This window comes from Leptodactylus fuscus, chromosome 10 (assembly GCF_031893055.1).
Source record: "Leptodactylus fuscus isolate aLepFus1 chromosome 10, aLepFus1.hap2, whole genome shotgun sequence".
Lineage (NCBI taxonomy): Eukaryota > Metazoa > Chordata > Amphibia > Anura > Leptodactylidae > Leptodactylus > Leptodactylus fuscus.
In genome coordinates this window covers 62,368,931-62,386,075 of record NC_134274.1, presented here as the reverse complement: position 1 = coordinate 62,386,075, position 17,145 = coordinate 62,368,931, and the positions used below count along the sequence as shown (strand labels likewise).

At 43.5% G+C, this 17,145-nt stretch overlaps 1 pseudogene; it reads right to left on the bottom strand.

Moving 5' to 3' along the window:
- The window catches only part of LOC142183487 (transmembrane protein 132A-like), an 86,037-nt pseudogene that overhangs the window by 5,708 nt on the left and 63,184 nt on the right, over positions 1 to 17,145 (bottom strand).

Genomic DNA, 17,145 nt, shown 5'->3' with positions numbered 1-17,145 from the left:
CCAAATTTGAAATCTTTGGTTTCAACCACTGTATCTTTGTGCGACGCAGAAAAGGTGAACAGAAGGACTCTACATGCCTGGTTCCCACCGTGAAGCATGGAGGAGGAGGTGTGATGGTGCTTTGCCGGTGACACTGTTGGGGATTTATTCAAAATTGAAGGCATACTGAACCAGCATGGCTACCACAGCATCTTGCAGCGGCATGCTATTTCATCCGGTTTGCGTTTAGTTGGACCATCATTTATTTTTCAACAGGACAATGACCCCAAACACACCTCCAGGCTGTGTAAGGGCTATTTGACCAAGAAGGAGAGTGATGGGGTGCTACGCCAGATGGCCTGGCCTCCACAGTCACCAGACCAATCGAGATGGTTTGGAGTGAGCTGGACCGCAGAGTGAAGGCAAAAGGGCCAACAAGTGCTAAGCATCTCTGAGAACTCCTTCAAGACTGTTGGAAGACCATTTCCGGTGACTACCTCTTGAAGCTCTTCAAGAGAATGCCAAGTGTGTGCAAAGCAGTTATCAAAGCAAAAGGTGGCTACTTTGAAGAACCTAGAATATAAGACATATTTTCAGTTGTTTTACTTTTTTGTTAAGTATATAATTCCACATGTGTTAATTCATAGTTTTGATGCATTCAGTGTGAATCTACAATTTTCATAGTCATGAAAATACAGAAAACTCTGAATGAGAAGGTGTGTCCAAACTTTTGGTCTGTACTGTACGTACTCACATGCAAAATTACTGACATGTACCCTTTCTGACATAAATGCTTTTGGACTAACAAACTTACTATCACACACATGCTGCAGCATGGTGCATACATACTGCACCATATTATAGAGACATTTTATAAATAGAAACATTTTCTAAGGAAGAAAAACTGATACAACATTAGATGGAGCATGCTAAATACAATTTCTGCCTGCTTCATGCAAAAGCATATATGAATTTATATGAATTCAAAAGGTATATGGAGGACTAGTATGGCTCTCTGTGCTACAATTGGTGGCATATTACAGTTCTGTCCCATTTGAAGGTGGTACACATGCATGAGGCCTAGAGATTTGGCCTGTGCTTGCACACATAACAATGGGTTTTATGTAAAATGGAATGATATTTTATGATATGGAATCAATGTCATTTGTGCACTCTAAAAGCACCAGTCTGACACTAGGCGCAATGTCTGAAAAACTCATGTGAAAGAAAAGACTACCATATAATTGCAAACAGTAAAGCTATGAGGCTATCTTTTCTTACCTGTTTGGGAATCATTTTTGCTGCTTGAGACTTGTATGAAATAGTAAAAACACCAGAATGTTTGATAACAGATGGTGTGGCAGTGAGGGATATACCCCACAGCAAGTTTGAACGCAGTTCTAAGATGGAAACAGTTTCTGGAGAGACTGAGATTGTTTGCTCACCAAGAATTGAATGCGAGAGTGGGGAGCGCACCTGCACATATAAAAGAATAAAAAACATCATAGACAAGAATGGAAGAAAGTATGTCTTTTTTTTTATCACAAGAACAAAAAAAATTAAGAGAACCTCAGCAATCCCCTGCTTCCATTTTAGCACAGAATTAAATACCTCGAAATGTTGATTAAGCTAATCACTGACTAGAGCATTGATCTAAGGTAGTGACAGTATGCACTCAGGAGACTGCCAAATCCAGGGATCAGATGAGAGTTGCTGAAGGGTATTTTATTTTTAATGGTAACAGATACAGAAGGGAGGACTTAACTGTGAAAGAGCAACATGCCGGGAATAGTCATATGCACCACCCTCACTGGCTGCCCCATTAATGAGCACTTTTAACCCATGACTGTTGCAAAAATTTAGTTTCCTGAAATTAATGCTGAAAGTGAAAATTGCAATTTTTCTAGAGATACGTCATTTCAGTGCCCAACCTGTGTAAGCAGGATTCCCTGGCACAAAAGCTTTCGGAATGTTTGTGTCTCACTCAAGCTGGGGCACAATATATTGGAGACTGAAATTAAACGTTTCTGGAAAAAGAGGGATTTTTGTGTACTCACCTGTAAAATCCTTTTCTCGTTGTTTCACTGGGGGACACAGCACCTTGGGTATAGACCTGGTCACTAGGAGGCGGACACTAGGCTCCGCCCACACAGGCTATACCAGGGGTGCCCAATACGTCGATTGCGATCTACCGGTCGATCGCAAAGGATGTATAGGTCGATCGCGGGATGCAGCCAGAGATCCCCGGTGTCTGCTCGTTCACAGTGCAGGCTGAGAGTCGACTCTCAGCCTGCGCTGTGAACAAGCACTCTGGACACTTGCAGCAGCTCCAGGGGATGACGCGCTCCCCGCTCTTAGGGATGGAGGGAGCCGGGGTGCTGCTTGTTCACAGCAGGCTGAGAGTCATCTCCAGAAACTGACAGGCGGGGCTGCCTCCAGAGTGATCTGTAATTTGGAGAGATAGTCTGTCCTGGAGGGGGCCTTAGCCAGAAGATCTTCCAGGTGCGGGACAACAAACACACCTCCGGGCGAAGAATAGCCATGAGAGAGGCCAGCACCCTAACGAAAACCCAGGGGGTGAAGGCCAACCCAATGGGCCCAAGTGGAGTGCGACAAATTGGAAGCCGTGACCCTACCGCAAAAACAGAAAACCGCTGAAGGACCAGCACAATGCACAAGAGGAATGTGGAGTAAGCGTCCCGGATAATGATGGACAAAAGGAATTCACCCAGGTACGTACAGTCAGAACACAGTAGCTGCATGGAGATCATGGAGCTACTGAAGCTGGGAGCCGGCTGTAACTTCAGCCAAAGCTCCCAGAGAGATGGCAGGGAAGATTTATTACCTCCCCTGCCTTCTCGATCGCTGTGTATAGAGCGCTCAATGAGCGCTGTATACACAGCTATGGGCGCCGCCATGATGCGGCCGCCCTCTAACCCAGCGGTCACGTGATCCGCCGGGAGCCGCGTCTTGCAAGAGCTGCTGGATCCAACAGGACCCAGATCAGCTCTGTATACTGTGTATACAGCGTGCAGGAGGCTGTATTCCTCCTGCAACTGAGGCTAAATGTACCAGCCTCAGTTGCAGGGGAAATCAGCCTCCAATACAAAAAAAAAAGTGATCAGATGTCCCCAAAAGTCTCTTGTGACCTTATGGGGACACAATCTGAATATATATATATATATATATATATATATATATATATATATATATATATATATATATATATATATATCTTTAAAAAGTTTTTAAAAAAATGTAAATAAAATAATTTTTTTTAAAAAATACACTAATAAAACGCCGTTGTTAAAGGTTATAGCCCCACCCCTGGCGACACCATACAATATAAAAATTACCGTAACGGAGAGGAAAAACTATATTATAAAGTTTTTCAGTGACACTTTGTGTTATTAATTTAAAAGAAATAATAGTAAATTGAAAACCAGACACAATTTCCCTCCTATTTTGTTTATATTTTCCCGGATATAAAAAAAATTATAACATTTGAAAATAAAAGCAACATAAAAATAAAGCCTTATATGTCCCCGAAAAAAGACGCAAAAATTAGTTGACTGAGACATATGAGAAAAATGTAACAGCCCTCAAAACCGCACATACGAAATAAACCTAAAATGTGTCTGGTCCTGGACCACAAATTGGCCCGGTACTGAAGTGGTTAAAGGAGTTTTCCCATTTCCCGGTTTCAGCAGTTTGCCTGCTGTCTCTTCTTTTCACTTCCTGTATTTCCCCTCACCCAGCTTGCCAAAAGCAGCTTGCTTAACAGGACACTATGAAGTATCAAAATATTTATGCAGATCAAATAATATGCACATAGTTCTAGAGAACAGACTGCATGTTATCTGTGTTTCAGGGCTTTATCAGCAAACTGCAATTAGCTGAACTGATTGTCCTGCAGAGCTGTAGATAATAGCAAGAGCAAGTCATCTGTCCTATCAAATAGGTCTGGTAATATGGAAATGCTGTGCAAACAATGGGAGGAAGAAGTTCACATATCAGGCAAACAAATCAGCATTTCTAAAGAAATACATTTAAGAAAAGTCTGCAATTTACATAAGCTACCAGTATAGATAGGATCCTTGAGATGGGAATACCCCTGCTCACAGGAGGGGGGGTAGTGAGCCTCCAAATGGAACATCAAGTCAATGACCTTAAAATAAATCATATAAACTGTGACAAATTTAAACAGGATATATAATAGGAAGTGTTGTATTGATGCATTTGGCACATATTTTTAAAATCTGCATAACCACTTTAAATTTTCAAAACTGATTTTTTTTTTGTTTTTTTTAACATGGAGAAATATCAACGTAAGAAGAAAAATACAGCTATACACAAAGCAATTTAAGAGCACTTTACCTCAACAGATGTGATACCTGGCTGCTGGCCAATGAGAACACTGCCCTCCTCCTCCAGACGTGCAATACGTGGATCTCTGATAACAGCTTGACTCCTTATCAGAGGTGATACATCCAACATCCAATCAGAACCCAACAAATAAGTCAGATGATTGCCACCATCCATGGAATGTGCCACAAAATAGGCCAGAAAGCGAACAACTGCTCTTTGATACTGTGGACGGCAATTTTGACCCTTGTGGTTTGAGGTAGATCTATGATATTCATCATTTTCATTTTCCATACCATTTCCTAAAGACCTGAAAAACACAGTTTTGTTCACATTTTACCATGAATGAAAAACAATTGTTAGGACTTACATATTGAATAAACAAAACCTAAAATAAGGCCAAACAATATGCAACGTGTGTGTTTGCAGTGGAATCTGTGGCAGAAATCCAATAAGCATTGGATATCTGCTGTTTAGTAGTTTAAACTGCCGCAGATCCATAATCCCATATTGCCCCATCTGTGGGCGGCTAATCTGCATGTAAAAAAAACACAATTTCAGCACCATTTGTAAAACCACAGCAAGATTTCACCAGCTATGATCTTTTTTCCCACAATCAATTATGAATTCTGTCAAATATGAACAAGAGTTTCTAATGAGCAGAAGACCAGACAGAAGGCATTTTTTATTCAAAACATATTGAAACATGAAAAAAGCAGTGCACGAGTATATTCTTTCTTATATCTTTGCAGTTGCTTGTTTCTGCAAGTTTGCTTTTGCGTGCTGCACTATTTCATCTAGTACAACCCCCCCTCCTCCAAAAAACCCCCCACATAAATAACATTTATATGTGTAAAGAAAATAATCTTTAACACAAAAACGGCTGGGCCCTAGCTAGCGGGAGCCCCCTTTGGACAGCGGGACAGTACTATATTTGCTATCCCGCTGTCCATGGCAGTGGATCCGAGCTATCCCAACTCATTGGCGTCCTCTGGAGCAGAAGGAGCAATGTAGTGACATCACTTAAATTGCGCCTGTTACTCCTTAAAGACTCTGGGACCAGAGAGAGGAGGAAACGGGAAAGGAGAGTATTAAGGTTAGTTTTTTTTGCTTTGATATATACAGTGGGGGACATGAAACTGCAGAACCAACCTGTGGGGGGGGGGGGGGATGGCATGATACTGGGGCAACCTGAGTGAAGGTGGGGGGGACACATGAAACTGTGGGGGTAACAGGGGGAGGGGTATGACACTATGGGGGCAAACTGGGGTGAAGACATGATACTGTGGGGGAAACCTGAGGGGAGCATGTCAGTGTGGGGGGACATGATACTGTGGGGCAACCTGAGGTGAGGACAAAGCACGGTCTGCTGCTAACTTCGCTTGTCTCGGATGTCACTGCTAAGACCTGAGATTGGGCCTCAGCAGTCACGGGAGGCACGCTGACTTCATAATGTCAGCAAGTCCCATGTGATCACTGAGGCCCAATCAAAGGCCTCAGCAGTGACTTCTGAGACACGTGATGTCAGCCACATAACTGAAAAGGAAGCTGGCGGAAAAAGAGTGAGTGAGTGACGTCAGCTACAGGCCAGAAATGGCCAGAAGAGGACACCGATCGCCCAAAAGAGAAGAGTATGTTTTTTTATTTTTACAGATCTCCCTTGGGCAGGCATCTAGTGGAAAGGAACCTGGCGGCACAAGACACTGGGCCCCTTACCATTAGCTTTCCTGCAGTCAATTGGCATGAGCCTAGTGTCTGCCCCCACATCCCTTCCCAAATGCCATCCCTGTCTTCCTGAAAAGAAGGTTCTGGTCCTCTGACCTTTCTTAAAAATTGGCTAAAGGTCTTAGTGGGTGCAGATATCTTCTGTTTTTTGCTATTGAACAGGCACAACCCATCCCTACATTCTCTGGTCATCCTGGCTTCCCCTGTTAGCAGGACTCTTATACTTCCGAAACCGAAACAGTGATGCAATTTTTCAAGCCGTAAGAGCTAAGGCATAAATCCTCTACAATAATAGTCGAATCTCTTTCTACCCTGATTTTTCTACATTGATCATTGACTGTGACTGGTGGATGGCACTGCTACAAGATTCTTTGTAAAACCCAATAAAGCAATTGAGCTTGATACAGCCTCGCAGAGGCTGTATCTCCACCCACTATTAGGGACAGGAAAAGCACACAAAAAGTTAAACAGCTCCTTCCCTTCCTCCCTCCGTTCCACGCTGGGATGCATGCTGAAGTCACTTCCAGTTTTGGGTGATGCAACCTACATGTAGGATTTTGCTGTCCGCTTGAAAAATCGGACATCTTTGTGAACAGACACTTAAGGACAGACACGGACTATAAAAGAATGCACATGATGTCCCATTAAATCAATGCAAAATGCAACGGACACAGCTAGCATCTGATGCTAATGTCCGCGCATGACCGACGCTAGTGTGAACGCCCCCTTATTGCACCAGGAAGTGGTGACGGTGGAATCATTGGACAAGTTCAAAGAGGGCTTGGATGTCTCTCTCAAACAGAACAATTTTTACGGGTTATGGGTTCTAGATTTTGTTAAGGACAAGTTGATCCAGAGTTTTATGCAGATTGCCAGATTGCAGTCTGGATGGAATATTTTCCCCTGAAATAGGGCAAATGGCACAAGCCTCATGGAAGTTTTGCCTTCCTTTGGATCAATACTGTAGGATACTGTAGTGTTATAGATTGGACTTCATGGACTGATGTCTTCATCCAACTTCATGTACTATGTATCTTCCAAATCTAAGAAATTGGCTGTACTTAGAAAAATGTGCCATCTGTGGAAAATGCTTTCTTCCACTTCCAAAAAAATAGTTTGTCAGTCTTAGGGAGCCTGCACACGGAGTTACGCTCCGCTCACTCTGAACGTAAAATTCGTTCAGAATGAGCGCGTAAAAACCAGTTCCCATTGATTTCTATTGGTGCCGGCATACGTGCACTACCCATTGAAATCAATGGGAAGCTTATTTAGCTATTGCTTTCAATGTGATACGCACGTAACACATTGAAAGCAATAGGGAAAAAAGCCTCCCATTGATTTCAATGGGTAGCGCACGTATGCCGGCACCCATAGAAATCAATGGGAGCTGGTTTCTACGCGCTCATTCTGAACGAATTTTACGTTTAGAATGAGCGGAGCGTAACTCCGTGTGCAGGCTCCCTTAGGGCCCGTTCACACAGAGTAAACGCGCGTGTATTTTGGCAAAATACACGTGTAAAAAATACACGTGTAAAAATAAGAGAAGAAAACAAGGTCCCCGGCACCGAGCCTTTCTTTGTGTAATACCCTTGGTATATTGTTTAATGAATAAATAGAGACAAACAGGTGTCCGCTCACCTGGCTTGGTTGTGTAGAACACAACAACCAATAAACATAGTAGGCAAGAACCAGTGGGGAACTGGAAAGGCAGCTGCTGATGGCAGTCACAGGGACGTCAATCTGAGGCAGAGGGAAGGACCAGCCTTGCGGAGGACAGGCGGGGAATCAGCGCTCACCAAATTTTGATAAATGGAAGTCAACTTTATTAGGCACCACGCGTTCCAGGCAGACAGCCCTTTTTCAAGTGCAATATTAATCTTTTAAAATGAATATTCACAATTACATTCAACCTTAATAAAACTCCAAAAACACAAATCAAAATACACAATAATTACATCATATGTATGCACCATCAGGAGTATAAATGAGCATGTAAAAGCCCCTATCATGATAGTATAAAATCCATTATATGCATATAAATACACATGATGATCATAAAACGATAATAAAACGATAATAAATGAGGAAAAAAAATATATGGATGGATAAATACATAGATAATAATTGAATAAATAAATAGAGAGTAGTTACTTCTCCCTTTTTCAACAAGACTACCAAAAAAACAACCAAACGAATATTAATAATGGTACCAAATGTGATTAAAATCGTTAGGTATATAAATCACAGTTATATGACTTGATCTGCACAATTAACAGACATGTATAACCAAAGAAATGCCTGTTACATATCCACAATAAGTCCGTGCTATACTGCCGTACAACCAAAAAACACATCTGCATATGGCCACTACTTAAGCCACAGTTGACCAAATATCAATAGTATATAAATAAATAAATCAATAAATGAGGCTGAAAAACACTTACCCCGTCACTATGGACAGATTACTTGTCCTGTTTGGGCACCCCAGGGTTTATAAAGGGCTGGTAGACATCATGTGTATGGCAGGAAGGGACGTCACGTGTGTGTATCGGCGGTTTGGCGCGTGACGTTCCTTCCTGCCATACACATGATGTCTACCAGCCCTTTATAAACCCTGGGGCGCCCAAAAGGGCTGTCTGCCCGGAACGTGTGGTGCCTAATAAAGTTGACTTCCATTTATCAAAATTTGGTGAGTGCTGATTCCCCGCCTGTCCTCCGCAAGGATGGTCCTTCCCTCTGCCACGTGTAAAAATAAGACTCCCATTGACTTCAATGACACTTTTTTACACGTGTAAAAAAAAAAAATATTTCCCTACTTGTGAAAGGGGTGTACCCAGAAACACTGCTTAAGCGTCGTGTGTTGGTTTTTATCTAAATAAAGCTACGTGTGACTTCAAAATTTTGGAGCAAGTGAGGTGCCTCTTCGTTCTGATCATTCTTCTGCAATTTATCTTCCCTCGTGGGTGTAGAGGGCTCCTGCTGCTGTATATCTCTCCATTCCATCACCACCCTTGTTATCCAGTGCTCTAGAAGACTTCTTTAGCGGATAACAGACATTTGCTCAGTACCTCATACTGGTTTGCATCCAATTTGTTAAAAACCCTAGTGAGAAAGTCATGCTAGGAGGATTTAGGGGCATAGAGATTACCAAGCTATCCCATGCAGATTACAAACTGTCCCAGGGGTTCAAGGATAGAAGTAGTAACCTCAAGGGGGCAGGATGATGAAACAAGTATGGCAGTCCCCGCCCACTTCTTAGCATGAGCGGCAAAATAAACTGTGGGATAGAAGTGCATGGCAAAATTAAAATTACTGGGGCTATCAAAGTGAGTCTCCTGAAGGAATGCGATATCAGCCTTAAGGGTTCTGTCAAGGCCAACCTGCGTTTCACATTAGTTAAGGCCCTTTGATATTAATGGATACAATCCTAACCATGGGTCAGCATAGGAGAGCAAGCACTAGGGGGATGCAGCTTACAGAAGGAAAGGAGGTGCAGGGCCTCAAGGGTTGCAAAACAGCATCCAGGAGGTATGCAGGAGCCACAACCAGGCGAGTGAGGGCCAGATCTGGAACACACAGGGAAGAATAAGGGAGGGAAGACAAAACAAAAAAACAAAACAAATGAGACAAATTATAAGAAAACATTAACATAACCAGGGAGAAAGTCTCCCAAGAGGGGCTTGGAGGATTTGCAAAGATGCAAGATCAATGCCGATCCAGCCGAAACAGTGTGCCGTGTGAAAAGACAACAGCCTTGGCGATACACCCCTAGGGGACGGGCAGCAAGGATGAAGGATCAGATAGAAAAAAAAAGTGAACCAATCACATAAACAGGGACCAACTCCCACCAGCCTCCCCTGTAAATATATATGTGCATCCGTACATACTGAGAACATACGAGTATTAAGAGAAAAGCAGCAGGAAAAAACCGAGTCAACAAGGGAATGAAATGGAAGAAAAAGCAGAAAGAATTCAAAGTCCAGCATATATCAACAGGGGGACCCAAAGCCATAGTCCAGAGATGGCAGGTGTTGTCTCTATGACTGGACAGTGTTCCAGACTGGAGTGGGGAGAGGGAGGAGAGCAGCAGAGTCCCAGAGCTGTTAAAATCAAAGTCCGTTTGGAGCGGGCCTGAGCCGTGATGGCTTCCTTAAATTCATAGTCTTTAACAAATAACATCCCTCGGAGTAGCAGAGACATTTTTGCGGCGAAGGGTCTTATGCACCCTATCCAGTTAAGTGTGATATTCAGATGGTTTACCCAAGAGCATATTAAAAATGGCCTCCAGGATAACCTTTAAAGGGGCTCTATCAGAAAAATCATGCTGATAGAGCCCCACATATGTGTGAATAGCCTTTAAAAAGGCTATTCAGGCACTGTAAAAGTTATATTAAACTACCCCCCCCCCCGGGGGGGGTAGTTTAATATAACATTTACGGTGCCTGAATAGCCTTTTTAAGGCTATTCACGCATATGTGGGGCTCTATCAGCATGATTTTGCTGATAGAGCCCCTTTAAATCCTCCTCCCCCATGGCCTCCTGGACGCTGCAGACTCTATTGTTATGTCTCCTGCCGCGATTATGCAGATCTTCAAGGTGGCGAGTCGTCACTTTAAGAATCTCGGACTGGGTTAAAACCACATTGAGCATTTGAGACATATAGATGCAAGTCTCATCCTGGGAAGACTCTAGCGAATCCACTCTAACAGCTAATTAGCACAGGACAGTACGTACAACAGTAAGTTCTTAGTTAAAGGTGGTTTTGACCTCATCAATAAGGAGCTTAAAGTCCTGTTGGAAGTCTTGTCTAGTAGGAAGATGATTGAGTATAGATTGCCATTGCAGAGAGGGGTCCGGGGGAAAACAGGAAGGGGTATGGGGGACTGGCACAAAACCTGATATCAGCATATTTCAGGTGTACTCTACTGCTGACAGCCCCACAAGCCCCTGAGAATTCAAAGACAGGTGCACCTCATGTTCAGGAGAGGGTGTAGAAGACACACCATAGGAGAGGCAGGAGGGAGCTTAGGAGGCATGGCAGGAGCTTCCTTAGAGGGAGAACCGGGGGGGGGGGGGCAGAGGAGGAGAAAGTCCAGTGTGGCATGCCCCAGGTTCCAAGATGGGGTATTCGGAGGTAGCGCAGGAGGGGAGAGGCGTCACAGCTCACTTGGGTGCTGGCTTCCTGCCAGCTTGGGCGAGAAAATGAAGCATTGGACGTAAATGGAGGAGTCTCCAAGATGGCGGAAGCATGAGGCCGGAGTATGAGCCGGCCAGGGTACAGAGGAGTAGAGCTATCAGGGGGAAGTGCGGAAGAAGCTACAGGCAGCAGAGCATGGAGAGGAGAGCTGGAGTCCCACTGTGTGCGGGGGGAAAGAAAGATGGCGCATAGTCCCCCGTGTTGTTGGGACCTGTGCTGAGGTGCTAGGTTGCCATTGGAGGAAGGGGTCCATCATAGAGGGTCCCCCGCAGATTACTGAAGGTCCCGGGGGCTTCTTGAGGGGGAGTTTCTTCACCATGTGGGCAGTGCAGCGGAGCGGCTCGGTAATTCAGGCAGGGGAGACGGGAGCTCCCCAGGTATGCAACTGTCCCCATCGGGTATCAGGCCACACCCCGTGAAAAGTAATTTGAGGTGGAAGTACACCCAAATGGTGACTTATGTGGTCACCGCACTGTGTATAAAAAGGGCAATCTAGGGAATTTTTACATTTGAGATATTTATATTGCATTTCAAAACTGCAAGTGCAATTTATAATCTAATCTATCCTTTCACATCAAAGCATTAAAAATGAGTACTCCCATTTCACATATTTATGCCATGTATCCACTGGATATCCAATAAATATGCAACAGATGCAAGTCTAGATGTAAGTCAAACTCCTGCCTGCCTTACAGCCAAGAACACCCCTTTATAAGGTATATAAAAAACAATTGTGGATAAGGGTTAATTTGTTGTGACCGGAATACCCCTTTAAGGTACAGGGTTGTTTACTGTGTTTTGTTTACCTTTTGGTCCTTGATAATTTCCTTCACAGCTTGTTCGAACAAAAGCAATTGACAAAATAAAAGCAAAGTATAATGAAAATGTGATATTTTAATAAAGAATATTCATATGCATATTCAGTTTTTCATGGTCTTAGCAGTAACTTACCCTGAACCTGGTAAACGTTGCAATTTTGTATCAGAAACCTCTACTCTCAGAGGAAGCAGAGGTACCCAGAGAGAAAGAGAAAGAGAAGAACGCAGGCGCTCTAGCCAAAACTCCACTTTTACACCTATAGCTCCTTGAGTCTCCTTTCCTCCAACAAATAAGAAATCGCAGCCATCTGACACCTGGCACAGTAATGTTAAAAAAAAGAAAAAAAAAGAAAAAGAAAAACAAGTTAATTTAACAAGAATGCTAGCATTACTGTGAAAGTGTTTGCATATTAAAGGGTGTTTGCACAATAAATTGAAATCACCAGCTTGATAACCAATGCTCAAAAATGTTGTAATAAATAAAACATGACTTTTAGTGGCCTCTGATCGCAGGCATTAGCTTCAGGTTTATGCTGTACATTACAGTGGAGACCAGTTAACTATGGCCACCGCCATCAACTGTAAAGCCCTGGCTTCCATAATAACCGTGGATATCGTGAAGCATTGCCCTACTCCTGCTGCCAGCAGTGGCCTACCAACATTTGAAGGAAAAAAAAGTTAGTTTTATAGTCTGAAAAATAAGGTAAAAGTATATAGACCCCTATCTACTGGCATATAATTTTTACACAAATAGATCTAGGCTGAGAATACCTCGATGATACTTTGTAATGTTAAATAGATAATCTAGATATATTTTAATCCAAAATATCTCCAACAATGCACATAGAACTTAACCACTTCCGGACCGACCATAGAGTATAAACGTCCGGGAAGTGGTTGCCTAGTTCTGACAGGACGTACCGGTACGTCCAGTCAGAACACAGCAGCTGCACGGAGATCGTGCAGCTGCTGAAGCTGTAACTTCAGCCGGAGCTCGCAGAGAGATGGCAGGGAAGGTTTATTCAAAATGTGAAAAGGTTCAAGGGGTATTTCAGTGCTGAAATTCCACACCAAAATCCTCACCATTTTCCTCCGTGTGAATGGACCCTTACGCATTTTTTTTGGTATTGTAGTGCTTTATCCCCCTTCTGGGACTGGATTAGGAGAATTATTTTTCAGGTTACTGAGACATCTCACCACTTGGGCCCTGCTCTGTTCCTTCTCCATCATTGTGGAGTACCCTGTGCGTATCCATAAGTGCTCCTTGCTTCGATTTTTGGTCCTCACAGCTCATGCACGTATCTTGCAGTTTTGTAAGTGAATTGAACCCCGCCTCTCTCCCTCTGCATTTTGAGGGTCAATGAGATTATGCATATAGAGTACCTTACCTCTTTCCTCTTAACAAAACCTGGTTCTAATGGATGGAATACCAGTGAACATCAAACATTTCTCAGGTCTCTGCCTACCCTACACACCTATACTGGGATACCCTGGCATTTATAGCTAACTGATGTGTTACTTGTTTAGGACTATTTTTGGTCCTCTGGCTTTGCTCTTATTGCTCTACCTGATGAAGAATTTTTGATTGTTTGCACACCTGGTGTCCTCCCCCAGTCCCGGATACTGACGCTAGGTTCACACCTGCGTTCAGGGTCTCCGTTCTGTGGTTTCCGTCTTCTGCATGCCAGAAGACGGAAACCACAGACCGAGTCCGGCCATGAGCGGCGGTGAGCGTTTTATGCTCTCCGCCGCGAAACCGTTTTTTTTAATCCAGACACAGAGTACTGCATGTCCGACTCTGTGTCCGGATTATAAAACCCGGTTTCGCGGCGGAGAGCATAAAACGCTCACCACCGGACAGCTTTCTCACCCATTCAAATGAATGGGTGAGAAAAGACTCCTGCAGGATTCCGTATCCTGCCCCTGTTTTATGCAGGAAACGGAAACCTTCAGTATGGAGAGGAGAACGCAGATGTGAACGAGCCCTGATGCAGTATAGTTCCCCCACTCACACTTTTTTTCCCATTTTTTCTTCTCTCTCAATCTGTGTTTGTTTTTGTTGCCTTGTGGCTCCTTTTCCTTCCTCCTCCCCTTCTGCTCCTTTTCTTATCCTTTGGCCTCTACTCTAGGATCTTCCTGTCATCTACAGTATAAAATGTTATTACTGCTGTTGCAGCTATCTATTGTTACTGTATTTTAGGCCTTTTTGAAAACCAATTAACTCTGAATCATCCCACATGATCCACCCTGGGTTCATTTTGGCTATATGCCACCCATTTGTGATTACACCGCTAACACCACTAACTGTTAAGATGGTTCCATTTGCTTTGAATTATGGAGCACCCTGTTACAGATAAACTTTTAACTAAATTGTATTAAAAGTTATGTTTTATTTAGTAAAACATTTTTGAGTATCGGGTAGCAAGCTGTCTACTTCAATTTAAATATAGAAGATCCTGAGTTGATTGTGGTTGCAGATTAAAGTGGGAAAATAAAAAAATAAAATAAAAAAACATACCTGTACAATCTGTGCATTTGGAGTCTCACAACCTGCTTCTTTGGTAACATCCATCACAATTCCACCAGCTTGCAAGGCAAACACCCGTACAGGAATCTTCTGAGAAATGCCAGTCAGAGGAGCTGTATTCAGTATTTCATGAGACTGTATTAGAGAAGAAAAAAACACCAAAAATTTTATGAAAGCAGAATGGAGCACCAACATTGCACGGGATATTGGAAGAAGTAACAGTGGGACTGTTTTTATGCAAACATTGTGGCGTTGGCAACTACAGAATTTGAAGAAAAATTTGTGCACACTGTTAATGTGCCTTCCACTTGAAGCATGAAGTGATAAACAAATCAATTTATAAAAATGCCAACTAAATATCTTTTTCCACAGAAACCTCCCTATTAAAATACTGGACTTCCTGGTAGATCAGGATGCCAGATATCTTTACTTTATATGTGAACTACATGGTGCAGTGTATACCATTTCGAATTTGTATGCACTCAGCTCTAACCAGGTCCTGTTCATTTTATCAGCCCTGTCTACTCTCTGTTCCTTTGCTAAAGGGCAGCTCATCCTATGTAGTAACTCTAATCTCCCTATGAACACCTTGGACACTTCGACAGGCAGATCTCAGACTTCCTATAGTGCGCTCAATAAAGTACGTAAACTCTTGCAACCTATGCTCTTGTGCGACGCTTGGCGGATCCTCCACCCAGCTGACAGGGACTTTACTTTCTTCTCTCATCCTCACATTTCTTATAGTAGGATTGACTACATCTTCCTCCTTCATGCACTCCTCTGTCAGGTCACAATGACAGAATCTTCTGTTCTGTTCGTCTCCTTCGCACTGGCCCCCGCTCTAAAACCTGGAGGCTGAACAAGTCGCTGTTGTTGGATGATCAATGCTTAGCTGATCTTAAAGCTTAGCTGATCTGAAAAGGTGAAGTAGTTGAAGTACAGCAGGAGAAATGCGGTGGCTGTCTTACCCACATGCAGGGACAGGAGACAATGAAAGGAGCCATAACATCAGCACACTCCCGTGCACAGGGAGAGGAGAAGAACAGCAGTCCCACAGAATATCAGATAAGTGGGACTCACATACCCTCCCTGAAGCCCAACCTAACCACTCATATCTGCTAATAAAGCTAAACAGCTTCATTTGTGGCACAACCTGTACGGGCCCTCCCTGGCTAATCCTCCTATACCACAGCCCCTATGTTGCATGCCTCAAGTGACTTGCCTTGCTGAACAGCAAACAGCTCTGTGATCTTACATTGCAGTACTGTAGAACAGCCTTTCAGCACACAGAAAGGAGTGTAATTTCTATTACTATCTTCACCCAAAACTACTGGCAGCACTATACAATACTATACCTAGTGGTCATATTGGAAATTACACTCCATTCTAAATTCACCAAGACCCAATTGGCAATACTTTACAATATTGATTCGACTAGAATGCAATGCAAGGCAATATTTATCACAGCTTCTTCTTGAATATCCTTTTTCAAGAGACTAGACTTTAACTGGATTACTCAATGTGACTGATCTTAAGTTTAATCCCGGGTATGTTCTTTTAAAAAAGTGCGGCCCCTTGTACTGTGTCCCTGTACCTCTGACAATGGAGAGCATACTGGTGCAAGAGAGACCCAGAGGCTACAGACCGCTGCCTGAGTTCCCTGCAAAAAATGATGTCCATAGACGACTGAGAGGCATATCTTCGGATTTTTGAGCGCGTGGCCGAGCAAGAGAAGTTGCCAAGGGATCAGTGGGCCAACATTGTGGCACAGTTTCTCATCGGGGAACCTCAGAAGGACTACTATGACCTGTGCAAACTGGAAGCTAAGGACTACTCCAAATTGAGAGGTGAGATCCTGGCACGTCTTGGTGTGAACATGCACGTACGTGCTGGGAGAGTGCACCACTAGACTTTGTCTGAGAGTCTCTCACCCTGATCCCAGATGCATGACCTGGTGTATCTGGTAGAGAAATGGCTTCAGCCTGAAGAGGCCATTCCAGCACAAATGGTGGAGATAGTGGTATTGGGCAAATACACCATGTCACTTCCAGCTAACCTCTCGTTCACGTCTGCGCTTGGTAATCCATTCGGGGAGTCCGCATGGGGACCCCCCGAATGGAATACCAAACGCAATTGAAAGTGCTGTGCATTAAAAGCACACAGACTCCATAGACTATAATGGGGTCTGTGTGTTTGCCGCGCGCTGCCTGCACGAATCATGCAGACAGGAAAGCAGATTGTGAACTACTTTCCTGTCTGTCATGTTCTGTGCGGAGATCTGGCGGCAAGCACACAGACCCCATTATAGTCTACAGGGTCCATGTGCTTTTATTGCACAACGCTTGCTATTGCGTTTCGTATTCCCCATGCAGAGTCCCCCGAACGGAATACAAATGCAGATGTGAACGAGGGGTAAGTTTCAGCGCTGGGTTGGACAAGTGGGACCTACATCGGTTGACCAGCTGGTGGGTTTAGTGCAGGGGTGCTAACACTTTTTCAGCATGCAAGCTACTTATAAAATGACCAAGTCAAAA